The sequence below is a fragment of the Pseudophryne corroboree genome, chromosome 4, assembly GCF_028390025.1.
Source record: "Pseudophryne corroboree isolate aPseCor3 chromosome 4, aPseCor3.hap2, whole genome shotgun sequence".
NCBI classification, from domain to species: Eukaryota; Metazoa; Chordata; class Amphibia; order Anura; family Myobatrachidae; genus Pseudophryne; species Pseudophryne corroboree.
In genome coordinates, this window is record NC_086447.1 from 24233262 (window position 1) to 24240761 (window position 7500).

At 35.1% G+C, this 7500-nt stretch overlaps 6 non-coding genes across 6 annotated transcripts; all 6 read left to right on the forward strand.

Moving 5' to 3' along the window:
• The first annotated feature begins 821 nt into the window (after positions 1–821).
• Positions 822–911, forward strand: TRNAY-GUA (transfer RNA tyrosine (anticodon GUA)). The gene is given in 2 exon segments: positions 822–858; positions 876–911. It is a non-coding gene; the product is annotated as a tRNA-Tyr (tRNA).
• Positions 912–2133: 1222 nt separating this feature from the next.
• Positions 2134–2223, forward strand: TRNAY-GUA (transfer RNA tyrosine (anticodon GUA)). Its single transcript is given in 2 exon segments — positions 2134–2170; positions 2188–2223. It is a non-coding gene; the product is annotated as a tRNA-Tyr (tRNA).
• A 1184-nt stretch (positions 2224–3407) lies between these two features.
• On the forward strand, positions 3408–3497 carry TRNAY-GUA (transfer RNA tyrosine (anticodon GUA)). Its single transcript is given in 2 exon segments — positions 3408–3444; positions 3462–3497. It is a non-coding gene; the product is annotated as a tRNA-Tyr (tRNA).
• Positions 3498–3736: 239 nt separating this feature from the next.
• TRNAS-AGA (transfer RNA serine (anticodon AGA)) lies at positions 3737–3818 on the forward strand. The gene has a single exon. It is a non-coding gene; the product is annotated as a tRNA-Ser (tRNA).
• Positions 3819–6028: 2210 nt separating this feature from the next.
• Positions 6029–6118, forward strand: TRNAY-GUA (transfer RNA tyrosine (anticodon GUA)). The gene is given in 2 exon segments: positions 6029–6065; positions 6083–6118. It is a non-coding gene; the product is annotated as a tRNA-Tyr (tRNA).
• A 1219-nt stretch (positions 6119–7337) lies between these two features.
• TRNAY-GUA (transfer RNA tyrosine (anticodon GUA)) lies at positions 7338–7427 on the forward strand. The gene is given in 2 exon segments: positions 7338–7374; positions 7392–7427. It is a non-coding gene; the product is annotated as a tRNA-Tyr (tRNA).
• Positions 7428–7500: the final 73 nt, after the last annotated feature.

Below are 7500 nucleotides of genomic sequence, written 5' to 3' on the forward strand. Positions count from 1 at the left end.
GCACATCAAAATCTTTAGGATGCCTTCCTGTTCTCTCTTTCTCTATCCGTCATTCTCCTCCTCTACTTGAGACTGAGCCCAGGAATCTCAGCAGCCATACTAAGTAGCATTTATTAATTACAAATGCATTTTGAATGTCAAATTTGTAAGAAAGTTTTGTACATTTAGCAAAATATCAAATTCATTTGAAAGAAAATGATGTCCACTCAAAGTAAAAAGAGCTTTGGTTACTTTCAATGCACAACATTTTACTTTCAAATCGTGTCAGATGACTTTCAGTGCTAATTATTATATCATTAACCTCTCCTTTATTAAAAATTGTGCTTTAATGCAAAAAAAGAAAAATAATTGTGCATACTCTCATGTAGCACAATTATCTTCACTAGCTCAAAAGGGCCGCTCATTGTCCAAAATGAATTGTCAAATCAGAACAAACAATGGAATATCCCCATCATTCCTGGAACACTTGATTAGTTTACAAAACAAGCAAAATTTAAAAGAGTGTAGAAGGTTTGATAGGCTCAAGCATCTCTAATCTTGATGTAAGTTTGGCTACACTAAAAAATCTATTGAAAGTGCTTTCCAAACTAGCTCTGTAGCCAGTTGATAGTAATTGCACAAATATAAGTCAAACTATTAGTGATATTGTCCAAATGATTAAACATGACAATTTGTGTGATAAAGCAACACAGGAATAAGTAGTTGAATCTCTTTTGTGTAGTCAAATCATTTTTCATTTTGCTTGGAAAGTTGATAATGTTTAAAATTAACACTCAATAATTTTAATAGCACGTAATATCACAGTTGTACAATCATGGAATCCTTCGATAGCTCAGCTGGTAGAGCGGGGGACTGTAGAGGAGATTGGTACAGAAATCCTTAGGTCGCTGGTTAAATTCTGGCTCGAAGGATGAAGCTTTTGATAAACTTAGATGTCAGTACTGACATTTTACAAACCCAAAACTATACCAAGTATAAAGCATTCTCCAAGTTATATTTTAAAAATCATTAACGCAGGTACTGTGGTCAGGATTTACTTCCCATGGAAATCATCTCTGATACAATATTACTTCAGTCATCCTCACAGCCTGAAATGAAGTAGCTCAACCCATAGAGAAACTTTTTTGAAAACATCACATTGCATGAGAGGTAATTGTGGCCGAGTGGTTAAGCCAATGGACTAGAAATCCATTGGGGTCTCCCCACGCAGATTCAAATCTTGCCAGCTACGACCACATGGTTGTTTTATTTTTCAGAAAATTTACTAAAAGCTTGAAACCAGTGTTGCTCAGGGTGAGCCAGAAACTGGCACATCAAAATCTTTAGTATGCCTGCCTGTTCTCTCTTTCTCTATCCGTCATTCTCCTCCTCTACTTGAGACTGAGCCCAGGAATCTCAGTAGCCATACTAAGTAGCATTTATTAATTACAAATGCATTTTGAATGTCAAATTTGTAAGAAAGTTTTGTACATTTAGCAAAATATCAAATTCATTTGAAAGAAAATGATGTCCACTCAAAGTAAAAAGAGCTTTGGTTACTTTCAATGCACAACATTTTACTTTCAAATCGTGTCAGATGACTTTCAGTGCTAATTATTATATCATTAACCTCTCCTTTATTAAAAATTGTGCTTTAATGCAAAAAAAGAAAAATAATTGTCTGTGCATACTCTCATGTAGCACAATTATCTTCACTAGCTCAAAAGGGTCGCTCATTGTCCAAAATTAATTGTCAAATCAGAACAGACAATGGAATATCCCCATCATTCCTGGAACACTTGATTAGTTTACAAAACAAGCAAAATTTAAAAGAGTGTAGAAGGTTTGATAGGCTCAAGCATCTCTAATCTTGATGTAAGTTTGGCTACACTAAAAAATCTATTGAAAGTGCTTTCCAAACTAGCTCTGTAGCCAGTTGATAGTAATTGCACAAATATAAGTCAAACTATTAGTGATATTTTCCAAATGATTAAACATGACAATTTGTGTGATAAAGCAACACAGGAATAAGTAGTTGAATCTCTTTTGTGTAGTCAAATCATTTTTCATTTTGCTTGGAAAGTTGATAATGTTTAAAATTAACACTCAATCATTTTAATAGCACGTAATATCACAGTTGTACGATCATGGAATCCTTCGATAGCTCAGCTGGTAGAGCGGAGGACTGTAGAGGAGATTGGTACGGAAATCCTTAGATCGCTGGTTCAATTCCGGCTCGAAGAATGAAGCTTTTGATAAACTTAGATGTCAGTACTGACATTTTACAAACCCAAAACTATACCAAGTATAAAGCATTCTCCAAGTTATATTTTAAAAATCATTAACGCAGGTCACTGTGGTCAGGATTAACTTCCCATGGAAATCATCTCTGATACAATATTACTTCAGTCATCCTCACAGCATAAAATGAAGTAGCTCAACCCATAGAGAAACTTTTTTGAAAACATCACATTGCATGAGAGGTATTGGGGTCTCCCTGCGCAGTTTCAAATCCTGCCAGCTACGACCACATGGTTGTTTTATTTTTCAGAAAATTTACTAAAAGTTTGAAACCAGTGTTGCTCAGGGTGAGTCAGAAACTGGCACATGAAAATCTTTAGGATGCCTGCCTGTTCTCTCTTTCTCTATCCGTCATTCTCCTCCTCTACTTGAGACTGAGCCCAGGATTCTCAGCAGCCATACTAAGTAGCATTTATTAATTACAAATGCATTTTGAATGTCAAATTTGTAAGAAAGTTTTGTACATTTAGCAAAATATAAAATTCATTTGAAAGAAAATGATGTCCACTCAAGGTAAAAAGAGCTTTGGTTACTTTCAATGCACAACATTTTACTTTCAAATCGTGTCAGATGACTTTCAGTGCTAATTATTATATCATTAACCTCTCCTTTATTAAAAATTGTGCTTTAATGCAAAAAAAGAAAAATAATTGTCTGTGCATACTCTCATGTAGCACAATTACCTTCACTAGCTCAAAAGGGTCGCTCATTGTCCAAAATGAATTGTCAAATCAGAACAAACAATGGAATATCCCCATCATTCCTGGAACACTTGATTAGTTTACAAAACAAGCAAAATTTAAAAGAGTGTAGAAGGTTTGATAGGCTCAAGCATCTCTAATCTTGATGTAAGTTTGGCTACACTAAAAAATCTATTGAAAGTGCTTTCCAAACTAGCTCTGTAGCCAGTTGATAGTAATTGCACAAATATAAGTCAAACTATTAGTGATATTTTCCAAATGATTAAACATAACAATTTGTGTGATAAAGCAACACAGGAATAAGTAGTTGAATCTCTTTTGTGTAGTCAAATCATTTTTCATTTTGCTTGGAAAGTTGATAATGTTTAAAATTAACACTCAATCATTTTAATAGCACGTAATATCACAGATGTACGATCGTGGAATCCTTCGATAGCTCAGCTGGTAGAGCGGAGAACTGTAGAGGAGATTGGTGCAGAAATCCTTAGGTCGCTGGTTCAATTCCGGCTCGAAGGTTGATGCTTTTGATAAACTTAGATGTCAGTACTGACATTTTACAAACCCAAAACTATACCAAGTATAAAGCATTCTCCAAGTTATATTTTAAAAATCATTAACGCAGGTCACTGTGGTCAGGATTAACTTCCCATGGAAATCATCTCTGATACAATATTACTTCAGTCATCCTCACAGCCTGAAATGAAGTAGCTCAACCCATAGAGAAACTTTTGTGAAAACATCATATTGCATGAGAGGTAGTCGTGGCCGAGTGGTTAAGGCGATGGACTAGAAATCCATTGGGGTTTCCCCGCGCAGAATCAAATCCTGCCGGCTACGACCACATGGTTGTTTTATTTTTCAGAAAATTTACTAAAAGCTTGAAACCAGTGTTGCTCAGGGTGAGTCAGAAACTGGCACATCAAAATCTTTAGGATGCCTGCCTGTTCTCTCTTTCTCTATCCGTCATTCTCCTCCTCTACTTGAGACTGAGCCCAGGAATCTCAGCAGCCATACTAAGTAGCATTTATTAATTACAAATGCATTTTGAATGTCAAATTTGTAAGAAAGTTTTGTACATTTAGCAAAATATCAAATTCATTTGAAAGAAAATGATGTCCACTCAAAGTAAAAAGAGCTTTGGTTACTTTCAATGCACAACATTTTACTTTCAAATCGTGTCAGATGACTTTCAGTGCTAATTATTATATCATTAACCTCTCCTTTATTAAAAATTGTGCTTTAATGCAAAAAAAGAAAAATAATTGTGCATACTCTCATGTAGCACAATTATCTTCACTAGCTCAAAAGGGCCGCTCATTGTCCAAAATGAATTGTCAAATCAGAACAAACAATGGAATATCCCCATCATTCCTGGAACACTTGATTAGTTTACAAAACAAGCAAAATTTAAAAGAGTGTAGAAGGTTTTATAGGCTCAAGCATCTCTAATCTTGATGTAAGTTTGGCTACACTAAAAAATCTATTGAAAGTGCTTTCCAAACTAGCTCTGTAGCCAGTTGATAGTAATTGCACAAATATAAGTCAAACTATTAGTGATATTTTCCAAATGATTAAACATGACAATTTGTGTGATAAAGCAACACAGGAATAAGTAGTTGAATCTCTTTTGTGTAGTCAAATCATTTTTCATTTTGCTTGGAAAGTTGATAATGTTTAAAATTAACACTCAATAATTTTAATAGCACGTAATATCACAGTTGTACAATCATGGAATCCTTCGATAACTCAGCTGGTAGAGCGGGGGACTGTAGAGGAGATTGGTACAGAAATCCTTAGGTCGCTGGTTAAATTCTGGCTCGAAGGATGAAGCTTTTGATAAACTTAGATGTCAGTACTGACATTTTACAAACCCAAAACTATACCAAGTATAAAGCATTCTCCAAGTTATATTTTAAAAATCATTAACGCAGGTACTGTGGTCAGGATTTACTTCCCATGGAAATCATCTCTGATACAATATTACTTCAGTCATCCTCACAGCCTGAAATGAAGTAGCTCAACCCATAGAGAAACTTTTTTGAAAACATCACATTGCATGAGAGGTAGTTGTGGCCGAGTGGTTAAGCCAATGGACTAGAAATCCATTGGGGTCTCCCCACGCAGATTCAAATCTTGCCAGCTACGACCACATGGTTGTTTTATTTTTCAGAAAATTTACTAAAAGCTTGAAACCAGTGTTGCTCAGGGTGAGCCAGAAACTGGCACATCAAAATCTTTAGTATGCCTGCCTGTTCTCTCTTTCTCTATCCATCATTCTCCTCCTCTACTTGAGACTGAGCCCAGGAATCTCAGTAGCCATACTAAGTAGCATTTATTAATTACAAATGCATTTTGAATGTCAAATTTGTAAGAAAGTTTTGTACATTTAGCAAAATATCAAATTCATTTGAAAGAAAATGATGTCCACTCAAAGTAAAAAGAGCTTTGGTTACTTTCAATGCACAACATTTTACTTTCAAATCGTGTCAGATGACTTTCAGTGCTAATTATTATATCATTAACCTCTCCTTTAATAAAAATTGTGCTTTAATGCAAAAAAAGAAAAATAATTGTCTGTGCATACTCTCATGTAGCACAATTATCTTCACTAGCTCAAAAGGGTCGCTCATTGTCCAAAATTAATTGTCAAATCAGAACAGACAATGGAATATCCCCATCATTCCTGGAACACTTGATTAGTTTACAAAACAAGCAAAATTTAAAAGAGTGTAGAAGGTTTGATAGGCTCAAGCATCTCTAATCTTGATGTAAGTTTGGCTACACTAAAAAATCTATTGAAAGTGCTTTCCAAACTAGCTCTGTAGCCAGTTGATAGTAATTGCACAAATATAAGTCAAACTATTAGTGATATTTTCCAAATGATTAAACATGACAATTTGTGTGATAAAGCAACACAGGAATAAGTAGTTGAATCTCTTTTGTGTAGTCAAATCATTTTTCATTTTGCTTGGAAAGTTGATAATGTTTAAAATTAACACTCAATCATTTTAATAGCACGTAATATCACAGTTGTACGATCATGGAATCCTTCGATAGCTCAGCTGGTAGAGCGGAGGACTGTAGAGGAGATTGGTACGGAAATCCTTAGATCGCTGGTTCAATTCCGGCTCGAAGGATGAAGCTTTTGATAAACTTAGATGTCAGTACTGACATTTTACAAACCCAAAACTATACCAAGTATAAAGCATTCTCCAAGTTATATTTTAAAAATCATTAACGCAGGTCACTGTGGTCAGGATTAACTTCCCATGGAAATCATCTCTGATACAATATTACTTCAGTCATCCTCACAGCCTGAAATGAAGTAGCTCAACCCATAGAGAAACTTTTGTGAAAACATCATATTGCATGAGAGTTAGTCGTGGCCGAGTAGTTAAGGCGATGGACTAGAAATCCATTGGGGTCTCCCCGCACAGATTCAAATCCTGCCGGCTACGACCACATGGTTGTTTTATTTTTCAGAAAATTTACTAAAAGCTTGAAACCAGTGTTGCTCAGGGTGAGTCAGAAACTGGCACATCAAAATCTTTAGGATGCCTGCCTGTTCTCTCTTTCTCTATCCGTCATTCTCCTCCTCTACTTGAGACTGAGCCCAGGAATCTCAGCAGCCATACTAAGTAGCATTTATTAATTACAAATGCATTTTGAATGTCAAATTTGTAAGAAAGTTTTGTACATTTAGCAAAATATCAAATTCATTTGAAAGAAAATGATGTCCACTCAAAGTAAAAAGAGCTTTGGTTACTTTCAATGCACAACATTTTACTTTCAAATCGTGTCAGATGACTTTCAGTGCTAATGATTATATCATTAACCTCTCCTTTATTAAAAATTGTGCTTTAATGCAAAAAAAGAAAAATAATTGTGCATACTCTCATGTAGCACAATTATCTTCACTAGCTCAAAAGGGCCGCTCATTGTCCAAAATGAATTGTCAAATCAGAACAAACAATGGAATATCCCCATCATTCCTGGAACACTTGATTAGTTTACAAAACAAGCAAAATTTAAAAGAGTGTAGAAGGTTTGATAGGCTCAAGCATCTCTAATCTTGATGTAAGTTTGGCTACACTAAAAAATCTATTGAAAGTGCTCTCCAAACTAGCTCTGTAGCCAGTTGATAGTAATTGCACAAATATAAGTCAAACTATTAGTGATATTTTCCAAATGATTAAACATGACAATTTGTGTGATAAAGCAACACAGGAATAAGTAGTTGAATCTCTTTTGTGTAGTCAAATCATTTTTCATTTTGCTTGGAAAGTTGATAATGTTTAAAATTAACACTCAATCATTTTAATAGCACGTAATATCACAGTTGTACGATCATGGAATCCTTCGATAGCTCAGCTGGTAGAGCGGAGGACTGTAGAGGAGATTGGTACGGAAATCCTTAGATCGCTGGTTCAATTCCGGCTCGAAGGATGAAGCTTTTGATAAACTTAGATGTCAGTACTGACATTTTACAAACCCAAAACTATACCAAGTATAAAGCATT